The sequence below is a fragment of the Pinus tabuliformis genome, chromosome 7 (assembly GCF_031772625.1).
Source record: "Pinus tabuliformis cultivar Carrire ecotype Pingquan chromosome 7, CPIR1, whole genome shotgun sequence".
Lineage (NCBI taxonomy): Eukaryota > Viridiplantae > Streptophyta > Pinopsida > Pinales > Pinaceae > Pinus > Pinus tabuliformis.
In genome coordinates this window covers 841,241,593-841,267,711 of record NC_142293.1, presented here as the reverse complement: position 1 = coordinate 841,267,711, position 26,119 = coordinate 841,241,593, and the positions used below count along the sequence as shown (strand labels likewise).

At 39.0% G+C, this 26,119-nt stretch overlaps 1 protein-coding gene across 2 annotated transcripts in view; it reads left to right on the top strand.

Annotated features, from left to right (window-relative positions):
- LOC149250243 (protein kinase and Mad3-BUB1-I domain-containing protein) overlaps positions 1–26,119 on the top strand; it is a 214,255-nt gene that overhangs the window by 50,860 nt on the left and 137,276 nt on the right. The window lies entirely within an intron of this gene.

The window sequence follows — 26,119 nt, the reverse complement described above, 5'->3', positions numbered from 1 at the left end:
CAGATAAACACCAAAGATGACTTCCAAGTTCCAACAGAAAACCGGTGGTGGGCATTCACAAGAAACCAATAACTGTGACCTCTAACTGAAACTAAAAGCAGAATGACTGAGAAAAGCTATGGACACTGTTACCTTTTCCCGCATGACAGTAGAGAGTTCTAGGGGCCTCCTACTCCAGCTTGAAAGTCGGTGATAGGGTTGCTAGACAGAAGCATGGAGCCATCCGAAACACCATCCAAAGAGGTTCCCGGATCCCAAGTGCAGGACTAAAGGCCAAATTCAAACCAAACTAAGGCAGACCGAGCTTCCACTTTACATCTCATCCAAGGCCATGACCTCGACGAGTCTCCATGGACCCTGTTTCTCCTGTAGTACTCCACCCGACCAAAATTCATCGCCAAAAACTCTGAATTGGAGAGGAAAGCTTGTTTTCCCATGAATTTAACTGATGCATTAACTATATGGATCTTCACTCGAGTGGAATGAATGCAAGCACGACATGTAACTGCAAACTTAATGACGACGTGGAGGAGGGGGGAGCCCCGAGGGTCTCGCATGTGCCTAGTGGTTACTCAGATGATCACCCCCATCGGGGGGACTTGTTCTTCTTCTTAGTGGAACCATTTTTTTTAATAAATAATAATATTTTTTTTGAAACTATTTTTTTTGTTTAATTTAAATTTAAATTATAAATAATATAATTTAATAAAGTTCTATAACTATATTATATAGTTATCAATGTAATGTATTGATATATAACCCAATGTAATGATAAAAAACAATTGACTTGAAAAGGTTAAAAGGTCAACCGATCGGACGACAGGCATGAACGCGGTTGGTGTCGGGGACGCAGAACACAGGTAGGGTGGAACAATGTGACAAAAGTCTCTGCATAGGACCTGCCGGCTTTGGAAATGAAATGAAATGATATTTTAAGGTCCATGAGACTAAAAATAGTCTATGAGACCATTAGTTCCCTGTTTTTCACTTTTTTCAATTTAGTCCTTTTCCGATTCAAATTGATGATGAGCTGACCCAACCTTCCAACAATCCCCTCGCTAAAAAGACAATGCCAAGAAATTGATGCTAACATGTTCTCATAACTTTCTATGATGTCTTTGAATGCATCACATTCCAAAATGAAATGTTTTTCCGATTCCACAGCTCCAGATGTGCAAAATGTACACAACCGTTCTTCCTAAGCTTCTTTAGGCCTTTTCCATCGACCTGTTTCACACTGAAGTTGATGTGAGTTGGTCCTTAATTGAGCAATAAGAACCTTTGCCCTCCACGAAATGCTAGCTCCAATGAACTCTTTTTGTTGTAAATCACACGTAGGGTTGAATTCCTCAATGTAATATTTCTTCTTTCTACCCAACCCTTTTCCCCATACCTTTTTACGAAACTTCTCCATAACAAAATCCTTTAGCTCCTTGCTATTTGTGGGACAGGCATTGAGCTAGATATTCCATTTTTGCATCCATATGTAGTTTTGTTTCATCCATGTTTTCTTTCTTTCACAGATGCCTTCATTGAAGATAACATTAGGCCATCTACCTACTCTCATTTGTTCAATTCTTTTTAGGTATCTTATGAGCTACACCATAGCAATTGCTTCAATGGAAGTTGATCCTGTTTCACTCAACATTATCTCATAAGGTACCGAACTTTTTATTTTGAACTTGCTCATGATCAAGCATTTTTGGATTTTCTCAATTTGTTTCCATTTTGAGACGGGAGTGTTGCTAGCCCACAATTCACACCCATATAGCATCACTGGACAAACTAGGAGTCCAAAAAGCACTTTAATCGTTTTCCAATCCCATAACTCTGCCTCTCTACATCTGTTTTGAAGAGCATATAATGCTTTCCACCCTCCTAAAATTCTCTTCTTTCTGCAGTCCTCCCAATTGAGTTTGTTGTTGAAATCAATCCCAAGGTACTTGTACTCATTTACTTCTTCAAGAATGTTGTCTTCAAAGAAGAAAGTATGTTGGCTCTGCTTCCTTTTATTAGAAAAAATCATTATTTTGGTCTTGCTAGTATTGACTTGCATCCCCACTGCTCTACAAAAATGCTCAAGGGCATATAAGTGCATTTGCAATCCATGGGCCGATTTAGAAATCAATACAATATCATCAGCATATAAAAGAAGCTTTATCACAAACTCCCCCAACCGAACACCATCTCCACCTTGCAGATTTAGCCACTCTTCCAATTTATCAATATATAGACCAAAAAGAGTGGGGGATAGAGGGCAACCTTGCTTGACTCCAATGTCACTTCTAAAGCTTTCTGAAATACTTGCTGAGGTTCTAATTTTGACTTTCACTTCTTCATAAAGTCTATGGACAACGGCTCTATAATGCACAGGAATTTCAAGTTCTTCCATTCTACACCACAACTTAGCCCTAGGGACTCCATCAAATGCTTTTTTGAAGTCAACAAAGCAACAAAATACTTCTTCTTTGTCCTCCCAAACCTTTTCAACATTGTGTCTCAATGTGATGCCATGATCCACTGTAGAATGTTTCGGCCTAAAACTCGCTTGTCCTCTTGCCCTCTTTTCTTTTACTTCTGCCCACTTGCTAATTGTGTCTTCTACCATGTTGCTGAAAAGCTTTGCAAACAAAGGATTGATCATAATTGTTGTATAGTTGGATGGATTATTGATGTCTCCACTTTTAAAAACGGGTATTGCTAGGCTAGTTGTCCAATCTCTTGGCAATCCTTGCTGAATGATGTTGTTGAATATTTTCATGATGTGCAGTGCAAGAGCGTTCATTCCCCATTTTAGATACTCTGCTTGAAGTTCAACCAAGTCCTTTGCCTTTCCTGTTTTCAGCTTTTTAATTCCATTCTCCACCTCCTGTAATGTGAAGAGCTTTGAATTTGTGGTGATCCTGGGGGGGACTCCGCCTTAGATTTTTTCTCATAGAGTTGCCTTGCATATTCAAACCATTGATTGGCTGTAATATTATTTTCAATTTGCTTCTTCCTTGGTTGCAGTTCTTGCTAGAAAGCTTTGGATTATTCTTGCTTAAATATATTAACTCTTCTCTCCTTGTTTGCATGGACTCATCTTTTTTCCTTTTTAGTATTTGCTTATATAACTTTACATTCATCTTCTCTTTTCCTGTCTTTTTCAAGCTTCTCCTTGCCATTTTGCATTCCTCATCAAACCAAGCATTTAGAGGAAAACAATTTGATTATGATTTCCTATTTTTCGCTCTTTTGCGCTTCTCAAGTGCACTTTGGATTATATTTGTTAACTCATGGCTGCTGAAGCGTTTGAAACTAGTTTTCTCCTTTTGAATTAATCTCTCTAACATTGTCTTGAAGATAGTATCATTTTCTTGTGTTAGAAGAATTTTGCCCCTTGATAGTGATTGTCGAGAGCATTGGGTTTTCCTCGTATGCTGCCTTTCTCCTAACCATGATAACCTTATAAAAATTGGGTTATGGTCCGATTTTATGTCCCAAATATGCTCTCCAATACTAACTTCATCTATCTTTTCTATTAAGCTTTGTGAACACATCACATGGTCAACGACACTTGCCCCATTGTATGTGTTGCAAGTGAAGTTCCCAGACCATTTCCATCTATTTAGACCATTGCAAATAATTAAGTTGAAAGCCCCACACAGTGTAAGCAACTCATCTCCAAAATGATTGCTAACTTTGTCATGATGATGTAGGTACCACGAAAATCGAGAAGAGTGAACTGATAGAAGAATGGTGGTTGGGGAATGAACAGGCAGGCAGGCGTGGCAGAATGAACCAGTGGCTAAGGGTGTCAGGAGAAATAGGCAACGGGGAGCACGATGATGGATCAGAGGAAGGGACGTGACTGACAGAGGGTCGAAAGTGAGAAAAAACAGGCAGACATGGGACAGATGATAGTGGAATGAAGTAGTGGGGGAGTATGTGTAGCGTATTCGGACTAGAACACGTGGCTCTGGTAATGCTATAGAAAACCAGAGATGTACACTGGATTCTAATTTTGACATTTACACACTGTAATTTGTAATATTTTTTATTAAAATTGAATATTGAATGATGATTTATAATGCCTTGGGCGGTTCACCTTAATAGGCATTGACATGCCACAAGATTTTTTTAAAAAGTCACGTCTTTTGGACATTATTGCCCTTTCATAATTAATGTGCATTTAATTAATTAAATTACTAGTTATTAATATTTACGATTTTAATATATTTATTTTAATAATATTTAGTTATGAATATTTATTCATATCATTGACTGTTCACTTTGTCATTGTTTTGGGTTGACTTTGACCTCTTGATCAGGTTGAGTTTGATTGGGGAAGACCGAGCTGTTTTGAGGATTTTCTATTGTTGCTTTGACCAGTGTTGAGTTTCTGGTTAGGGTTGTTGACTGCTATAGAGAATTGCAGATTTGATAGGGTTGTTTTAACAGAGATTTGGCAAGTCAATTTTGACTTTGACTCTTGTATTTGTACTCTCTCTCTCTGTTGCACATTTGATATGATAATAAGAATATTTGATCAAAGGGTTTTCCCCATCTTGGGGTTTTTGAATTTTTCCATGGCATCCATCAAATTCGGTGTTCTCTTGTCTTGGCTTGCCTTTGCATATTGTTTCATGTTCTATCTACTTTTATTGTCAATGTGATCATTGGTTAATGTGACTGCTATTGGAAATCTAAATTGGAAATTGGCATTGAGCTGCTAAAGGAACATTGAAGTAATTGTGCTAAGCATAGAACATACTATTTTTATCTAAATTTAACATGGTTTCAGAGCACAGGTGAAGACAAAGCCCAAGCAAGAGAGAGAAAAACAATCACTAAGAGAGATCTGTTGGTAAAGACTATTGATCTAGCTTCAATGGCTTTTACATCTTACTTCAAATCCGAGGATAAGCTCAAGGACAAATTTGACTATCATGCATGGAAGATGACTTTGGATTTGACTTTGGAAGAGCATGATGCCATGGACTATGTGAAGGGAAGAGTGGTGGGGCCTCCTCCAAATGCACCTGCTGTTGCAAAGACAAAATACAAGAAAAGTGAGATCAAAGCTAAAAGAATAATTTTAGACTCTATTCAAAAGCATTTGGTTGCTTATATTTCTGATTTAGAAACATCTAAGGAGATGTATGATAAATTGGTTGGGATGTTCAAAGTGAACAATGTAAATCAAATCCTCTTTCTCAAAAACAAGTTGAAGGATATCAAGATGGACAAAGGGGAGTCTATCCAATCCTACTTCATGAGGATTACAAAAATCAAGAATGACCTTCTATCTATTGGAAAAGTTGTTGCTGACACAGAGCTCACTCTCATCGCTCTCGAAGGTATTGCAAGAGCATGGGATGTGTTTAACACCACCATTCTCAACAATGACATGATTCCTAGTTTCGATGAATTATTGGCTAGATGCACTCAAGAGGAGACGAGGGTGATGGAGAGAGACAAGCCTTCAAATGGAAATGAACCTACTGCTTTCTCCGCTCATGCTACGAGGAAGAACAATGCTGGTCCAAAGAGACAAGTTCGAGGATTCAAGTAGGGATTCAAAGAAGGAAGAGAAGGAAGATGCTACAATTGCAACAGGTTTGGCCATTATGCTAGAGAGTGTCCTCACAAGGATGCTCCAAGGGATGATGACAACAACAACCACAACAACTACAAAGGAAATAGCAATCAAAGGAACAACAAGTTCAACAATAAAGGAAAGAGGAATGCTCCCGTTGCTCGACCTCCCAAAAGGACAAGAAATACCAAGTATGAGGAAAGCAAAAAGAATTTTATCTTATTTCCGCTTTATCTATTGCCTCTCCTCTAGATACTTTGGATCATTGGTTGATTGATAATGGAGGCTCAAGGCACTTCACTGGGTACAAGGAGGTCCTCTCAAATTTGGTTGAAAAGAAGACTAATTTGGAAATCATACTTGGAGATAATGCCACCTATCCTGTGAAAGGAGTAGGAATTGTCACCCTTCACTTGAATCAAGGTCAAACCATTCATCTACAAGAAGTGTTGTATGTGCCCAATTTGAAGAAGAACTTGGTGTCTATTTTTGCGATGGAAGACAAGGGCTTCATGGTAGCATTCATTGATGGAAAGGTACGTATTTGGCAAAGAAACCCTAAAGATGCTTTTAGACTTGGATTTAGGGTTGAAGGTCTCTATCAAGTTGGAGGAAGTCCTTTTAGAGCCTTGACTTGCGATTCTTCTCTTCAATTTGAATTATGGCACCGAAGATTTTCTCACCTTCATTACAAAGCCTTACTTGGGGTAAGGAAGATGGTCATAGGTATGCCTGAGTTCAACATGAACCATGAAGGAGTTTGTGGAGGTTGTGCAGCTGGGAAACTTACAAGGGGACCATTCCCTTCAAGTGAAAGTCAAACTTCCGATATTCTTCAATTGGTTCATTCTGACCTTTCTGGTATGTTGCTTGTAACATCATTGGGAGGATACTTATACTATGCAATTTTTGTAGATGACTTCTCCCACAAAACATGAATCTACTTCTTAGGGAAGAAGGATGAAGTGTTCAAATGGTTCCGTTCTTTCAAATCCTCAGTGGAAAATCAAACAGGGAAGAAGATCAAGATATTGAAGACCGACAATGGAACCGAATATGAATCAAATGACATTTGCAGAGAGGTTGGAATTAAGAAGGAGACAACTGTTCCATACACTCCTGAACAAAATGGTGTTGCTGAAAGGAAGAATCAAACAATCATGGAAGCCACCCGTGGGCCGTGCCATGCTCCATGATCAAGGTCTATGAAAATTCTTATGGGGAGAAGTTGCCAACATTGCTGTGTATGTTCAAAATAGGAGCCCGCATCAAGCATTCGATTTGAAGACACCCGAAGAAGTTTTCACTGGCAAGAAACCTGATGTTTCTCATTTTAGAATATTTGGTTGTCCTGTGTATTTTCATGTGCCTAAAGAGAAAAGAAACAAGTTGGAAGCATTTGGGAAGAAAGGTATATTTGTGGGCTACAGTGAAAATTCAAAGGCATATAGAATCTATGTGCCTGGACAAAGAGATGTGGAAGTTAGCCATGATGTCACCTTCGATGAAGATACTGCCCTTGGGAAGGCCCGAGATCTCCCCATTCCAAGGAAGGACAATAATGATGATGCTGCGGAAAAACAAGATGAACCTCCTTCAGATGAACCTATGCCTGATGTTGAAGGCCCGATGGATCCCATTGATCCACCACCTAGTGATCCCTCTACCTCAAGGAAAAGACCTTTGTGGCTCAAAGATACTCTTGAATATGCTGAAAGACATATCGCTCCAAGAGGGACATTCTATGAAAGTAAGAAGCCAGACTAGAATCAAGGGTACTGAGTTGCTATGAGTACTATTGTTCAATCTGAGCCATGTAGTTCGAAGAAGACATAAAGCACCAAGTTTGGAAGGATGCGATGAATGAGGAATATGAATCTATCATGAAGAATGATGTTTGGGACGTGGTTCCTAGACCCAAGGACAAGTCTGTGGTTACTTCTAAATGGCTTTACAAAATCAAACATGGAGTTGATGGGAGTGTTGAAAAATATAAAGCTAGGTTCGTTGCTCGAGGCTTCTCTCAAAAGGAAGGAGTGGACTATGACAAGATATTTGCACCAGTTGCCTGATATACCATTATCCGACCCATTATTGCTCTCACTGCCTCTCAAGGATGGAGTCTACACTAAATGGATGTTAAGACTGCTTTCTTGCATGGCTCACTTAAGGAAAAAGTCTACTTGGAACAACCTTAGGGGTTCGAAGTACAAGATCGAAGGACACACGTATGCAGGTTGAAGAAAGCCCTCTATGGGTTGAAGCAAGCCCCTAGGGCTTGGTATGAGAGGATTGATAGCTATCTTATGAAGTTGGGATTTACAAGGAGCTATGTTGATCCTAACCTATACTTCAAGGTTGAAAAGGACATGCCTCTCATTTTGGTCCTTTATGTGGATGATCTCTTTCTGACAGGTGCAGACCCTCTCATTTATCAATGCAAGAGGGAGTTGGCTTCCGAGTTCAAGATGAAGGACCTAGGACTGATGCACTACTTCCTAGGCCTGGAGGTCTGGCAAAAGCTAGGTGAGATTTTCCTTTCTCAAGGAAAATACATTGTGAAGCTGCTTGAGAGATGTGGGATGGTGGATTGCAAGTCTGTGTCTACTCCAATGGAACTCAACTTCAAGAAGCTATGTGGAAGTGCTGCTGGGCTCGAATTGGCAAACCCTTCCAAATATAGACAACTTGTGGGGGCCCTAATGTTCTTGGTAAACTCTTGTCTTGACATATGCTTCGCTGTGAATACGTTGAGTTAATCTATGGCCAAGCCTCATCACATACATTGGATTGCTGTTAAGAATCTATTGAAATATCTCCGTGGCACAATCAACTATGGACTGATATACACTACTGGGAATTTGGGGCTACATGGATATACTGATGCTGATTGGGCTGGTAGCGTGGTGGATCTTAAGATTACGTCTGGATGTTGCTTCTCATTAGGGTTTGCTTCAATTTCTTGGATGAGTAGGAAGCAAAAATCAGTTGCTCTAAGCACCGTCGAGGCCTAATACATTGCGGCTAGTATGCCCTGTTGTGAAGTTGTGTGGTTGAGGAAGCGCTTTAGTGAGCTATTTGAGCACGTGCTGGATACCACTGTGATCTTCTGTGACAACCAAAGTGGGATTTGCCTTTCAGAGAATCTCGTGTTCCACGACTACTCCAAGCACATTTATATGAGGTACCACTTTATTCGAGATATGGTACAACAGGGAGCAATAAGGATCCAACACATTAGAACTGATAATCAAGTCGCAAACATCCTCACGAAGCCCTCAGGGAAGGTCAAATTCTTAGCCTTCTGAGAGAGACTTGGAGTTGTGGAAAGGCCCTCCTATGAGGGTCCCGCGTGTGTTGGACCCTGAGCTCTAGGAGCTCCTAGAGGATTGGGGTACTTCTTGGAGCTATGAGTGACCATAGGGTAAGTGGTTCACCTTCCCCTATTGGTGCACTGTGTACAGGGTGAGTGGTTCACCTTCCCCTGTGATAGCCCATGAAGGTTGATTGTGTGTAAGGTGAGTGGTTCACCTTCCCCTATGATTGACATATGCATAGGATGAGTGGTTGATCTTCTCTTGCTGATACCCCAACATACATCCTACCCATGTAGCCCAGGACTCATGGGAAGTACCTCGCATCTGGCCAATGAGTTGGGAAACATGTATAGGGACCATAACACTACCGATGGACGCATCGTGTACTATTGTACTCCCTATGTCTAGGATGCATGGTGTTCAACAACTTGATCTGGGATCAAGATTGACATTTGTCAGTGGAGAGTGGTAAGGTCTTGTGACTCACTCTCAATCGATTCTTCTTCATTATTCATATCAGTGTTCAGTAGAGCAGAGATGAGATGAGATACAAAGATGGTACATGATGGGAGGATGGCATGATGATCGATGATTGGCAAGTGGAATTCTCCCTAGTTGAGAGGGAGTGTTAAAATTGGCAACTAGGGTCAAATTCCACCTTGGGTCAACTCATTTGATGGAGATGATGATTGCATTAAATTCCTCTTTTCGAGAGGACCAAAATCGATATAAAGGACATCTCATTTGGACAAGCAAAATTGTGATTTTGAATTTATGCCCACTCATGTGCAAATTGTCAAGGTCGGCCACATCATCATGTAGGCTCAGAAAGCCCAATGGATGTGTCACTTCATCCTCAATGGCTTGTATAAATATAAGTGACCTCTCACCTCATTTGGCAGCATCATCAACACATATTCTTCTCTCTCCTCTCATTGGTTCATACAACTATTGGGCTCTTCTTTTCTCTCACACGTGTGGCACAAGAAGGACGAATTTCAAAGCTAAATTACATGGCCAAAATTGTAGAGTTGACTGTAGTTTGACCAATGTTGACTTTGACCTTCCAAGGAAAGTTTGAATTTGATTTTTTGGGGGATTATCTGTTTGGTCAGACCGCACCTTTTGGCACAAAAACCGAGGTATTATGAGCACTTTGACCGCAGACCAAAATTGCAGGTTGACCACAGATTTCAAGACATCAATTTGACCAAATTTGATTGTTGACTTTGTCACTGTTTTAAGCTGAATTTGACCTTTTGATCAGGCCGAGTTTGCCTAGGGAAGACCGAGCTATTTTGAGGACATTCTATTGTTGCTTTGACCAATGTTGACTTTCTGGTTAGGGCTGTTGACTGCTGCAGAAATTTGCAGCTTTGACAAGGTTGTTTTAAGTTTTAACAGAGATTTGGCAAGTCAATTTTGACTTTGACTCTTGTTTTTGTATTCTCTCTCTGCTGAACATTTGATATAATAATAAGAATATTTGATCAAAGGGTTTTCCCCATCTTGGGGTTTTTCCCTGGCATCCGCCAAATCTGGTGTTCTCTTGTCTTGGCTTGTCTTTTGCATATTGTTTCATGTTCTATCTACTTTTACTGTCAATGTGATTATTGGTTAATGTGATTGCTATTGGAAATCTAAATTGGAAAGTGGCATTGGGTTGCTAAAGGAACATTGAAGTAATTGTGCTAAGCATAGAACATACCATTGTTATCTAAATTTAACAGGCATTAACTCAACCTCCACATTAATGAGACAACTTGGCCTCTAGATCTCGACCTAATTGGCAACAAACTCGACCTCCTAGCTTGTGCGCTTAATTGGGAGTCAATCTCATCACTTGACTTGTAGCTTAACTCCCTCTTGAATGCTTACTCATTCCTCTGAAGTGATTGAGAGCCTTAGTTGACCAAAAACATGCTTCCAACATGTTCCCAATTATCTAATAGTAATATCTTGATTGTTTGTCTTTTTTCTCACTTTTTTGAGTAAACATGATTTTTCATGAGGAAAAGTTAATATTTTCCACCCAAAAGTGGGTACGAAGGTAATGTAACATGTTGGTACTCTAAGCATGAAAAACGAGTACCTACATGCCGTATGGGTCTTCTTAGTACTTTTTATTCGTTACATAAATTTTAATTGAAAATTCCCCATTATGTGGGAAATTTTTAATTATTAAAGAATTCCTATAAAAATCTAATACAATTCCATGAGACTCAAGATAATGCGTAGTATGATAATATACATTGACCCTAGACTTAGAAAACACACTCAAGGCCTAGTTATTAAGACACACTCTAGCTTTGGAGGATGTGAGTGAAAAATTCAATTAATTATTTATTGCTAAAAAGTAAAAGTAATTGAGTAAAAAACACTTTGGAGCAACTTCCTAAGTAGCTAGGTCCCAAGGGGCTAAGCCTTTTACATAAGTTCATCATGCTAGTGACATTTTTTACAATTCCCCCATGGGGTATGAAATTTGCATAGAGAAAGAAGAGAGAAGAGGATAGGAGAAGAAGGGGAAAAATTGCCTTGTTGGACTTCTGGATTTGAAATTTAGAGCAGTGCCATGTCCAACTTTAATAGTTTTCTTCCTTTATCTACCAGGTACAATCTGGCAGTTAACAAGCACCTTTTCCAGATTAAAGTTAAGTAATCTAGCATTGAAGATCCTTTGATTGAGATGCCCTAGCATAGCATCAAGGCTTGCCATGTTGTACTCTTAATCACGCTTGGTAGAGGTCATTTCATATTTGTTTGGACTTAGAAATATTATCCTCTTTCACTACAACAATGATCACTTGAATTCTCGTTCATGGCACTAGAGCAATCCATCTTGTTGGCTGTTATTTATTGATAGCCTTACACATTGGAAGAACACCTTCATTTACATGGCCAAAAGGAGCAAAGCGAAGGAATGATCTTCATAAGTTAGTGGCATTTTCCTCCTTAACATGGTTAAGTGAACACCTTAAAGATATCTCTCATCATAGTAGAAGCCTTTTGAAGTCATTGACACATAATTGGAGGGTGGAAAGGTATTTCAAAGAGGTCGTTTGGCTCTTAGGTGTAATACATGATGTCATGTCCCTTCCTAAATTATTTTGGAACAAGATTAACTTTTGTATTATGGGGCCAATTTTGGAGCTAGTGGACCCCATTCGATTTTATTAGGAGATTAGACTTAGGAAAAGTTATTTGTGTTGTGGTTAAGTTACACATGGGGGCCACCCTTACTAGGGAAATACGCACTCTCTAGTTTGTTTTGCATGAAGATGGTTAAGTTTTGCATGGAGGTGGTTAAGTGAGGGCCCACGATGGAGGAACAATTGGAGGGAAAAGTGCTCCACAAAATCTATATAAGGAAGAAACTCTCCTCATCTCATTCATCTTTTTGGTATATCGATTTCTCTTTGGTTGCTCGAGCTGCTTAGCCGAGTCACTCGCTGTTTAGCACGAGTTCTTCAAGTGAAGAGCTCACCCTTTCTTCGAGTGCCACCCTAGGAAGGTTTTCTTCATTTATTCAGGAGGAGGATCTCTTTGTGATTTCCAATAGTGGCATTCACTTCCAGGTGGTGCGTATTACTGGAGGACGCAGTGAAGAGGAGGCCGAGTTTGTTTGTGGTGTCTTGCGGTGGAGTTTGGGTGATAGATTTTCTAGAGAGGAGGCAAGGGAGGATTGTTAGCATTTGGGAGAGTTTGGGAGCTGGTTGAGCTTATTGCTTTACAATGTGATTTTCGCAGTTCCTGGGCCAGCGCAGAAGCAACACTTGGAGCTCACGTGGTGGGTAGAGTATCAGTCCTTAGGCTGAGCTTTACCGTGGAGGTTAGAGGAATTACTTGGAGTGGTGTTTGCTTTCCTTTCAGAGCTTGGAGGAGGATTTCATGACCATTCCTTGCAAACCGTATTCTTGGAGTAGCTAGGAGGGCGTAGGCCATAAAGGAGGTTGAATTTGGGAGGTTGGATTTAGGCCAAACCCTTTATAGGTTTTTGTGGGTTTTGACCAAGGAGCTTGGGGCTGAAGTTTCATCATTTTCTGAGCCCCAGAGACGAAGTTTTTTGCAGTTCCTTTCCAGCTAGTAGTGCAGTTACTGGGAGACAACGCAGAGCATTAGAGGAGCAATAGTTTTCCAGCATTGAGATTATTGTTTTACACCTTGGTTCTGTCAAGCTTGCCCTTGAGGCAAGCCCAGGTGCATTTTCCATACTATTGTACTTGCTCCATTCCATTAATAAAATGGCTCAACTGGTTCTCATTTCTGATGTGTATTGAGTGTTTGCTGATCGTTTTATTTTTCTGTGTATAAATCATATTTGCTTTTGCATATCACCGTTTGTTTAAGTTTGGAACATTACACATGATAAAAAGGAAGGATAAAGCAAACTCTCCTAAGCCTTTTGAAGATCCTAATATGAAGACGTCTAGATTTCAAGAAGTTGTTTAATCACTATATGGTTTATTACTTCCTAGTTTGTGGATCTAGAAGCTGCCATGGATATCTTAGTAACATCCCTTGGAGTAAATCATGGATCTAAAATTTTGATATATGTTCTAATATTGTTATTCCATAGATCCACTTTTTGGGGGAGTTAGTTGGCACGTTGGAGAAAGAGGCCAAGAAGAAGAACACCTTCCTTGGACCTTGAGTAGATTGATTGACTTTATTTGTGCTATTATTTTTGGGAGAATAGTTAAGGAGGTTAAGGTTGTATTTTTAATATTTATTGTTGCTTGGAGAGATTGATGGATCTAGAGGCCACTCATATTATTTTATTGCTCGTTTGGAGAAAAACATGGATCTAACAGTTGTTAGTACTTTATTGCTATATATGGGAGAAGAAAGTGGATCTACAACTCACTAAATCAAAATTTTATTGTAAAGAGATGGAGCTTTAGGTCTATAAAAGGACTGGCTCTTTCTTTTTATTTTCATGGTTGGATTGGTAGGGAGAACCCTCTAAAGCCTAATTGAAGATCATGTAGAAGGAGCAAGTTAAGGTACAAGGAAGTGTATGTGAGGTTGTCATCACTCATCTCTTTTCTCTTGAATGATTTGGGTTTTATGTTGGAGTGGCTGTTGTATCTTGTTGCTGGAATGGTCTCTAGAATGCAAATCTTTGCACATAAGAAGAGCTAAGTGTGAGGTTCTTAGCCCTCTTTATTCCTTGTTGTAATCTAGAATATTGGGGAATTTGCTGCTATAATGACAGATCTAGTATGGCATATATAATGGCTTGCTAATGTTATGGGGTTATATGTGATAATGTGAAATATGGTTGGGTTGTTCATTCATTAAAAGGCTGTCTATGTAATCATGTTTGCTTATAATCTCATGTTATAGTTATCCTTCATTATTCTATGGTTGGACATTGGCTACTGCATCTTGCATTAGGGCGCTTGTTTACTCTCACATGACCCAAATAATCTACTTGAATTAGTCATGGAACATCAGTTTATGGCTTGACTACTAAAGCTTCTCCATTTTATTCTAAACCCTCTTTGTTTGTATTTCTTGACTCCATAACCCTTGGATTGGTAGTGGTCTTAGCAACCCACCCTTCTTTAGAGATACCTACCTTGTGTTGGAGGACAACTGACCTAAAGAGAGACAATGGTTTTATGATGACAATGGACAACCCCTCTTTGTTTGTCTAAGGTCACACTTGTCTTTAGGGATTTATCACTCAATGTGAGGGTTTGGGAGGTAACAAATCCATACCTTGCAATGAAGAAGTGTTTGTAAGTTCCTTTTCCTTGTCGTTCATCCTCCTCTAAGATTCTCTACTAATTGAAAGGTCTTTAGTGTGTCCTCAACATTTCCCTCTCAAATCTGTATATGCAATTTAAGCATTTGTTTTTTTTCCATCCAAGACTTGCACTTAAAGATATTCAAATCCTTGAGTGGGGTGCAACCCTATAGGCACATAGGAAGGGTGCCTTAGCACTTGGTTAATTACTTCCTAGAAAATCATATCTACTAATTAATAACACGATTAGAAATTTAACAAATATAACAATGGAAGCAAATTAAATTCACTAATCTCACAATCACATGCACACATAAATTTTCTTACCAATGAAACAAATCTTCATCAATAACTCAGAATCCACTTGGGCTCCCTTATTGGGAAAATGACCCTTTGAGGAAATTACAAATACAACAATAATCTAGATCTGATCTAACTAATCAAGCCCTAGATCTGACCTTTGATATGTCTTGGTTGATTTAGATCTCCCTTGCTGCACTCTTTAGACCTTCCTCAAACCTAACACACTTGGATGAAACTCCTTCTCCACCCAATCACTAAGATCTCCTCTCAAGTCTTGTGTTCACTTGGTGTGTTGTTGTTTCTTCTCCCTTAGCCTACCCTTTCTTTTATAAGCTTGAGTTATCACTGAATCCCTAACCCTAATCCCCAAATTGATTGATGGTTGAGATTAGACCTCAACACCATTTGAGATCAACTATTGAAATTACATCTAATTCACTAATGTGAAAACCTTTGCGTTTCATTAGATTAACTCACTTTATCTTATAAGAAAAATTTACTTTAATCATTAAAGTAATTGCTATGGTTAAGGGTGTATTACGCAACTTTTGCATGCCTAGACACTTAGGCCTGCACAAAAGTACCTGGTCCAAGCTACAAACATTGACATGCCCAACCATAAAGACACTTGGAAAGGTTACCCATTATCACCGTAAAAACTTTTCCTCTCATGTTAGGTTAGTTCTTGTTTGGATCAAGGGAAGAAACTTTAGAAATGATGATTTTGGATGTTCCTTAGAAATAAAGTGATGGTGGACTTCCAGGACTAGTGTCTATCCAATTGGGCAATCAACAATAGAGTTTTTGGACAATATGGAAGGAGGTGTATTGGGTTTTTATGAACATGTTCTAATCATCTTAATGGATTTACTTAAATATGCAGAAAATTAAAAGAGGGCTCTTCCAATGATGCTTGTTGCAACAAGTACATAGTTAGATAAGTAATAAAGTCGAACCAGGAACAATTAAATGGAAACCATAGATGAAGTCATACTTGAGGTATATAATTGGGACAACTTGCTTAATGAACGAATAATCAACAATATATTAGGTCTTCTAAGTCTAATTTCTCCAAAATATTAAGGGGACCTAGTGTGTCACATTTAACCTTCATCCCTAGCTAGGGTAAACACTCAAAAATAAAGTGGAGTCCTAACCAAAAAATTACAGCAATAAATATCCTTCAATGAGTACAAATGATTACAACAAGGAAAAGAGATGGTGCTTCACCTCAATCCTAATGTCTTTCTTTTGAAGAAAACTTTTGATTCTTCAAAAGATTACACCCATAGATTTGTACAAGTAATTTCCATCTATCAAGTCCACTGAAGAAAACTGTAAAAAAGATGAAGAACCTCACACTGAAATGCCTTTTAACTTCTACCCCCAAAGACTTTAGCTAAGCTTGGATGGGAACTCCCACACTTCCAATCCCGCATTTAGCAAACAAATCTTTTCTCTATTTATACCTTTCACATCAAACCCTAATGAATAAAATAATAATAATTGAAAGCTAAAATCCCAGAAGTTCAGTGCTCCTCGTTAGAGTTCTTTTTAGGGTTTGATTTAATCGTAATATGACATGTGTCCACTTCTTGCTTGAAGTAGCTCATCCAAATATGTGAATCATGCCTTGATCCATGTGAAATGTCCCATATAACCATTTAGCATGCTTTTGATGGCCCCTTGAGTGAGATGTCCCTCTTTTAGGCACTAGATCCATGATTTAATCCGAGATGCTTGTAGATACATACCCATAACAGTGAATTTCATGGGAAATGAGAGGTCCTTATTTTGCTAGAAGAGAAGCTTACATTGTAGGTGCTTTAGACACTTGTTTAACATGGCAATTGGAGAGAGCATCACACCAAAGGGGATGCCAATATATTGCACAATAACAATTGGGCAGACAAATTTTGCACAATAACACTTGGGCAGACAAATGTCTAAGTTGGAGGTATGTAGTCAAGTGGGTGCTCCAAACCAACCATGTAACAGTCAGCTTCTTGATCACAAACAATCACCCTAGAGGCCCCACAAAACACAACCAAGCAATTTGTAGCTTCATTAGCTGAACCTCAATTTGTGCAAAAAGAAATGAGCAAATCATCTGCAAAATGATTATTAATTAGTTTTTAAAATATTGGTCTGGGCCTCACATCAACCAAGGTTTCGATCAGACTTCACTTGGACTTGAACCAAAACTAGATTAGTCTGAATTTTATGATTTGGTTTACAAAAAGGTACATTAAATATGAAAATTTTAATTAAAAAATATTTTAAAGATTCCAAACAATTGGAGGAAAAATATGCATAGTTTGCTTATGTATATACTATGTAAGAGTGAATATATCAAAATGGTACTAAGTGCAATACATATTTGAAACAAAATATATAGTCAACAAGGCTCTATATAGCCTTAAAGTACAAAAACAACAAGATACAAGCTACTAGCCTGTTACATATCATTGATCTACATGATGAATCATCAAACTCATCACCACTAGTGGAAATGGGATCCTCAGCATGAGCTGTGCTACTCCCACAAGTGGATCCAAATCCAAATGAATCCACCCCAAGTCATCAATATTAAGATCAAACTTTGCTGAATCGGTCTGCTCTAACCATTCTTAGGTTGGATCAATATCATCCAACACAATGGCATTTGTATCAGGTTTTCTGTTTAGTAATTGGAGCAATTTTTTTCACATTCAGTCACTCCAATTTTTTAGGAGTTGGAATTGCTATCTCTGGCATGTCTGTTTTTGGTAGGTTTATATTTTTCCAATGGCATGTAGTAGAGGAGGGGTGAGATTTGGCATCTTTTGATGGTTTAGTGGACTTGTCTTTGGTTTGCTGCAATTCATATTGCTGGAATTTCGAAAATCGTTGAATTTTAGATGGGATGTGATATTCTATTTTCATTGGATGAGGTTTGATGATGTTGGAAGCCCCCTCAGATATTTTGAAATAGACAATGACAATATAAAAAAATTAAGTAAAAGGGTAGAAAGGGAAATGTAAAGAAAATGAAAACTTTTACTTTTGAAAAATCCAAATTCTCACAAATGATAAATGAAATGTGATTTTAGGGTTTAGGTTGATTGAAGCTTTAGTTTAGGCAAATAATTTATAAAAAAATCTTGTCCCCCCCAAAATGGCCCTTTGACCTATAGGGAATCCACTTGGTATTTGTTATAACAAAATCTATCACCTTAGTGCAAAGCCTCTCATAAGGTGCTAAGTTTTAGTGGAACGTAGAAGTGTTACCACTATTATGTAATATCCCTTAATATTGTTTAATAAAATTTTCAGGAAAATGCTTCAGAAAATTTGCCACAATTTTTTTAAAAGAAATGGCACAATTTCATACAAGAAATATCAGCACAAATGAAGTTGCAGATATAAAACCCAGAATTGCTAGAACTAAAAAATACACATCAGAAATAGCAACGAAAACTTAGCTTTATTATATTAAATATGGATCTGAAAAGCACATTCCAATATGGTTATGATAACATGTTAAAACACCAACAAAATATTTGAATGGATGACATAATGGCTGCTCCAACGTTATGCACCTATGAGAGATATGATTGACGTCTCCTCACGATCTCCACATTAATCCCAGTGAGTGGATCTGATTTGATCCCTCCTCTTTCATGTGGCTAGGGTATATGTCTCGATATCGAAACCCCTCCTAATTAGATGAGCTAAGGTGGATAACTTACCATTGAAACTAACCCTCTCCATAATATGGGCTCTCACCCAAACAAGCTCTAAGAGCTCAACTCAACAACAACAAAACAATAATCCAAATGCATGCCCAAGGAGTGAGCTCTCATCTCGTTTAATAGTCATGGACTATCGGAATACCATGGGTCTTTTTCTTCTTTTATTAAAGTGACTTTATAATATTTTCTTTTCTTAGTCACTTTTTAATTCATTAATTCTCTCATAGCCTACAATTTATTTTTAATTTGTAGTCTAGGCTACTGAGATGTTCTCTATTCCCAACTACCGGAAAAAAGGACATTACAATTCTCCCTTCTCAAAATTGTTTGTCCTCAAGCAATCCATACACCTATACCAAGATCCCTAACAAGTCTGTAGAATGCTTCAACACATGATTACCATATCATCTCAACAATGCTACACTTAGTACTACTGTCACATGGGGCCATGCCTTGAAGCAATCCATAGAAGTGCAATCCATCTTCTATAAGAATTCCTGGTGAATTTGTAGAGTACTCCCTTGCTTGGTCAAGTCTTGCCATTCGAAGGGATAATCTGTTGATTTGGGGTAGTATCTGATGTGCTCTAAGCCTTGAATTTTGCAAGGAGGCTTGGGCACATGTAGTCCAACGAACCCAGAAAGCGTTTTGGGAAATTCCACCTAGAACTGATTTTATTAAAATAATTAATATTTTTAATGGAGTTCCTAAGTCTAAACTTAGGGAAATTAAAATATTAATGGCTAATAATCTAATTGTGGGTGTAACTTCTAGAAGAAGATGAGATCAAGTCAAAACGATTTGAGCCTTTGATTAGGAGTTAATCTAGGCCGTTGGTTGTCCTGCAAAAAGATATAAGAAGGGGCTTGAGGGTCATTTGGAAAACACACCGAGAGATCAAGAGATCGAATTTCTAAAGTGAGAAGTTCTCAAGAGGAAATTCTGATCGAGTAGATTTCTTGCAGTTGAGGGGCAGGGATAGTTGGGTTGGAGTATCTTCTCTAGAGCCCAAGATACGCAGTAGAGAGAGGCAGAGAGACACTAGAGGGGTTGACGCTGAGCCAGAAGGGCCCATGCAAAGCTTGATACTGAGCCAAAAGGGCTCACATAGAGGCAGCTCAGTCACCCACGCAGAAGTCCGAGTTTTGTAGAGGAGCTGACATTTTTGAGCCGGGAGGGCTAGAAACTGCTCTAGAAGGCAAGACGTTCCCTAGTTGAGCTGACGCAGAGCCTTAGAGAGCTCAACGCAGGCTCACACAGTTATTGCACAGGGGCAATGTAGTTGTAGCCGGGGACAGTTGATTCAGCTGCTGGAACAGTCGAGATTTGTCGAGCGACAGAGGTAATTTCACAATTCTTTTTTGCTAGTTGTATTTCTCTGTAACTGGATTGCCGGGAGGGCATCCAGAGTTGTATTCAGAAACTACTGCTTAATAATATTAAACCCTCAGAGCTGCTGCACCGGTTTTCCCACATTGGGTTTTTCTGGGGACATTTGTCCAAAAATAGTGGTGTCTGTTGTGTTGTATTTTCTTTCTTGCTCAGTATCTTGTTTTCGCTTATAATTTAATTAAGTGAAGGATGCAGTGTATGCATTACAATCTATGTAACCGGATTCGTTGGAAACCCCTGTCGAATCTGAATCTTGCGAATCGGATACGATTCGACAGGAATTCGAATCCCAGAACAGGATTCGACGTGTCCGTACAGGATTCGTACGAATCCCATACGAATCCCGTACGGGCACAACGAATCCCGATTCTGGGATTCGAATCCCAAGAAAATGACTCAGAATGCAATGCTTAATTTTCCAAAAAAATCACTCAAAAATGCAGAGTTTTATTGTTCTTTCAGTTTAAAGTTTATTTGTTAATTATGGAGGAGAATCTCTTGAATATGGAGGTCAAAGATGCTATTGATTTCAAACATTACCTGAAGATTTGTGTTGGAGGTAACATCAGTCTTACACACTGCAAAGGAAGTGCCAGAGGGATGCATATGGAAAAGAAGACCGGTGGTTTAAAATACCTTTGACAAAGTTTTCTTCATATAAATACTCTGGTATTGACATATCCCTCTTTTGGATGATGGTGAAACACAGAGGTGGAGGGCATTGCACCTTCAAAATTTTGAGATGGCTACATTGCATTAAAATAAATTATGAATTATGAATCATGATTTATGTGACCACTGACATGTATTTGAATTTATAAATTATGAATTATGAATCATGATTTATGTGACCACTGACATGTATTTGAATTTTGTATCATTAATTAGATGAAGATCTATGTTTGAAATCAATGAATTTGTATCATTAATTAGAATTTGTGTAAGAAATATCTAAGTTTTAATATATATATATATATATTTTTAATAAAATAATACATAACGAATCCTACATGTCCTATTCTGTGGGGTCAACGTGTCCGAATCCGACACTCGAATCCCCGAATCCTATGAATCCCGAATCCCTGTGTCAGGTGACTTAGATTACAATATTTGCTGTAGGAAACTGCAAATCATTTGTTTAACAAAATTAACAAATAGGAGTAATATCATCAGTCGCTGCAGTAGGGGTTCTTGTTGAGGAATTCTCACATATTCCACCTGGATCCCACTGCCAAATAGGGAATTTATCATCCCCAATGCCTGAACATTCCCACTATGTTGCATCCCTGACTAGAAGTATTATTCCATAAACTTCCCATTTGATAGGGTACCAACTCATAGTCTCCCTCCAGTCTAGCTGTTGGGGACCTCTATCATAGTAGATGTCAATTGCCACATTAACAACTTTGGAGTTCATGACTTCGTAGAGAGTGTCTCTCCCATCAATCATCAACAATCCCTGTAATAGACCACCATGTTGACACTGTGCTACTCTGATTATAGTTGAGATGCCACTACGACATCGTTCTGACTTCTTTGTTTGCATCCCGCCATCTTGCTCTAACAACCTGTAATATTGGGTTCCTGCTTCCTCATACCATCCATCCATCCCCTGCTTATGTGAACTCAATGTGCTACAAGCATTGCTTTTGTACTTCTAAAGAGGGCTGCTATACATATCACCTACTGTTCTTGCTAAAAGAAACTTAAGAGCATGTTTTTGCCGTTGCAAACGTTGGAAAGGATTAAAAATTCTCCATACAGTTTTATTCGGAAAATTCTCTCAATATGAACAATTATGGAAATTTGCACTTAGTTTTAATCGCTCCTCAATATTAGGAACCATGACAATTGTCCTAGCACTCGCCATCCTCCATTCTTTAAGCTCATTATCCTTCTTCAATACCGCACCTTTTAGCCTTTTGAGTTCTTCATTTATTTCTAAGAGGCCTTCTGTAATATTATTAACCCTTTCTTGAATGTGCTCTTGGTGATTATCACATGGAAGCTCTGTAACCACTATGGATGTTTTTATATTTGCTTGCACTTTGTTGATGGTTGGTCCGTAATGTGACTACTCAATCATGTTTCCCAATACTATCCTGTTGGCCTTTGATGAGTTCTCTGATTGTCACAAAATCTAGTAGGCCTTGTAGAGGGGTGCCCTACAAGGCAAACACTAGATTAAGTGACAAGAATGGGGTAATGATCCACTGTCAGCAACACCAAAACCCCTTGCTTTTTATGGATTTTCACCAATGGGAGGAGTCCTTCTGAGTTCTTCCTTTATTTCTAAGAGGCCTTCTGTTATATTATTAACCCATTCTTGAATGTGCTCTTGGTGATTATCACATGGAAGCCTTCTAACCACTATGGATGTCTTTATATTTGCTTGCACTGTGAAAATTCCTAATCCTCAAGGAACCCCTACTGCAACAAACCTGAATCTACTTCACGTACTTGATTTTAATTACATTCATCAAGTTATTCTTCTGAATAATGAAGCAAATTACTTCTGCAACCTACACTACTTAAATTTGATTTGCATGAAACAAGGAAACTGAGCAAAGAACAAGATACATAGGATATAGCGTCACCCTCTAGTGGCCTCTGCATCAAACTGCATCACCCTGGATAGCTTTTGCGTTAAACTGCGTCACCCTGGGTAGCTTCTATGTCACTCCTCCTAGGTATTAGGCTGCTTCTTTGCTTTGGATCTTCTGCTGGCTGAGAATTCGACTTTCTCGCCTCCAGTCTCACACCTTGGCTTCCGGCACCTGAACTTCGAATTCCCTCTGCAGAAATTCGACTTCTCTTCACTGATTGCGTTGCCTCTGTGTTAGCACTGCGTAGGCTAGTGTCAACCCTCCTTTGGATGTATTTTGTCCTTTCTTTGCCTTGTATTCTTCGGAAAGTCCTTCTCTTGGAATCTCACTGCCCCTCTGCTGCAAGATCTCCCTAATTGATTTTCTTCTTGAGAACTTCTCACCCCAAAAAATCGATTTCCTCAATCTCTCTATGTGTGTTTCTAAATGAACCCCAAGTCTTTTTATACTTTTCCTGTCGAGACTTCAACGACCGAGATTAAGACTCTAATCAACAGCTAAGATCAAAACATGACTTGATCCGCCTTCTAGGTCATTCTCACCCATATTTTGATTAATACCCTTTAATATTTTAATTTCCCTAAGTTTAGACTTAGGAACCCCATTAAAAATATTAATTAATTTAATAAAATACAATTCGGGTGGAATTTCACTAAACAGTTTCTGCGTTCTTTAGAGCTCATGTGCCTTAGCCTCTCCACCAATTTTCAAGGCTAGAGCACCTCCAATGCTACCAAAACTAACATGCACTTCATTGATGGCTGGTTCATAATGTGACTGCTCAATCATGTTTCCCAATATTGGCATTTTGGCCTTTGATGAGTTCTCCGATTGTTGCAAAATCTAGTAGGCCTTGTAGAGGGGTACCCTACAAGGCAAACACTAGATTAAGTGACAAGAATGGGGTAATGGCCCACTGTCAACACAACCAAAATCCCTTGCTTTTTGTGGATTTTCACCAATGGGAGGAGTCCCCACTATGACATGTAGGACAATGTGAAACTCCATGTAAGACCACACATTGATACATGAATACAAGCTGTGCAATGATTTCAATACTCCTTATTTCTCTAGGGGACACCACCTACTAAGATTAAAATTTCAATTGCTTTTAGGTTTCTTATTCATTCTTTCTAGGAGGGAGAATCATATTAATAGCGAAATGATTTGCACAAATTTTTTTATGAGTTGCTCAATACAAGCATCTCCTCATCCAAGATATCATCATCAAGAATCCTTGCATCACCTTCCTAGGGTTTGCATAGGTGGCATGGAAACCCTAGGGCATGTGTTAGCATCAAAAGAGGTCTGCTAGCTCTCCCAAACTGTCTCAAGTGGTCATCAACCTTTTTTGGGATGTGGAAAAAGGCAATGCTTATCAAGAGGGTAAAAGGCCAACTTGGGGGCGTCTTGGGTCCTTTGAGGTACATAATCAATCTTGCTAACTACTTGACTTCTTAGCTTAGTGTTTCAGCGTTTTGCAGTGTGTAAGGGGCCATACATCCACGTGGAGGCTCATCAAGGGCCAATGCTCACCCCTGGAGGAGAAATCCTGTGGATGCAAGGTCACAAGTGTTCTCATGTTGGGCTAGATGTCCTCCTCATTGTGCTGTAGAAGGGCCAAGCCATCCATGAAGTGATATCTAAAGCATTTGTGAGAAACCACTTGAAACAAACCCTCAAGATCAAGTGAGATCAACATCATTGGGTAAAGAAACCATTAAAGTATTTTAGTTCACCATATTCAATGTTAGGAGCTCAAAACTACTTTACATGAGTCTTGCCTTCAAATGTCTCTCTAGTTGATGATTTGTAAGGAAATTACCACACTTGTGTTAGGGATGATTATACAATTAGCCCTATTAGGTGCTTCTAGCCCAAAGGGGAAGGACAATTCCTAGGTAGGCCCATCAATCCACAAGTGCATGTGATAAATGTGTACATGGAATGGGAAAGACTTTAAGGAAGATGCCACTGCCTTGTTTCCAAGTGAAAGAGGTCCAACATTTTGAGTGTAATGGTGATAAGAGGGAGCAATCATGGAGGCCTAAGTTACTTCTTTCCTTAGTGTACTTTTCCACTCGTTTGGTGTGCCTTTTCTTCAATTTTTCTTTTCTTTCTTGCATAGCTTGGGTGACCTACTTACTTTTTGCTTTTTCAATACCCCTTCATGATGTAGTGGTTTTCTGCTCATCGGGGTTGGGACATTATAAGTTCCTTTGATTTAGAGAGAGCATGACATGCTTAGAAACTGGGTGATGGCTAATGAGCTCAGGCTATGCTTTTGCTCACGTGCTTGTTATTATTCCCAACCATCTTTTGCATCTTTCATTTTCTTTCATCTCTGCTTGTATATGCATTTATCTTTCTTTTAGCTACCTCAACCTCTTGGGGCAAAGCTTCAGGCCACGAATTAGAAATATGGGTAAAGGGTGCTAATACTAGTGACCAATGACAATCAACCCAAAGAATGGAAGTGGATATTAGGGACATATGGAAAGTGACAAGTATGGATTATTGGGCATGCTACATCAATCAGTGCCCCTCTTGAAGAATTGAAAGAAAAGGCCTTCGGGAAGGTAACTATTGACTAGGGCCAAAAGATAACCTCCTAGGTGAAGAGTGGGAACAAGGATAAAATCAAATGAGGTCAAACTTCCAACTCAACTCGTGATCCATTTTAGAATTGCTCTTAACATTAAATGAAAGCGCATGGTTATAGAAATGGTCAATATACCTTTGATAACTGGCCCACCTTCCTTCAGGAAGTATGCTAGATGGAAGAGAGCAGTGACTGGAGCATAAGTGGAGAGCTTTGAAGCAAAACTTTCTGTGGATCATCATAGGGCTGTTGGCTGGCTGGATGACCAAACAGGAGGGAATTTTTTCCTAGGGTTTACCCACTTGGGTGGGTAACAATGCCAAGTCATCAAAAGGTGCAACGCTCTCCAAAGAAGTCGAAACAACCTCCAACAAGTGTGGAAGAAATACATCACCAACGTCCTCCAAAAAATGATGTCTTTTGAAGCATCATCATCAACAAGGGACTCCAAGTGTCCAAGTGACCATCTAATGTATGTACAATAGTCAGTGGAACACAAAAAGTTAGTCATGTCCAATGTACAAGCCATTAGGTAGATCACATTAGGTATTTCTTCAACATTCACTCCTGCTTATGAATTTATGCGATTTTCCAAGTATAAGTATGGGAGGATCATCATAAAGGCCTATTAGGTGTGCCAAATATCCAGGAAGAGAATTATTTCCCAAGAAACCAATCAAGGTGTAATTATAATTGACAATGTATGACTTGAGGTTTGCTTCATGGGAATGGTGTCATTGACATGCAACGTTACATAACATATTCATCCTCATGAGCGCCTTTGTAGAGGGAGAGCTTATGCATTTGGTTACCCTTTCCTTGGCATCATGTC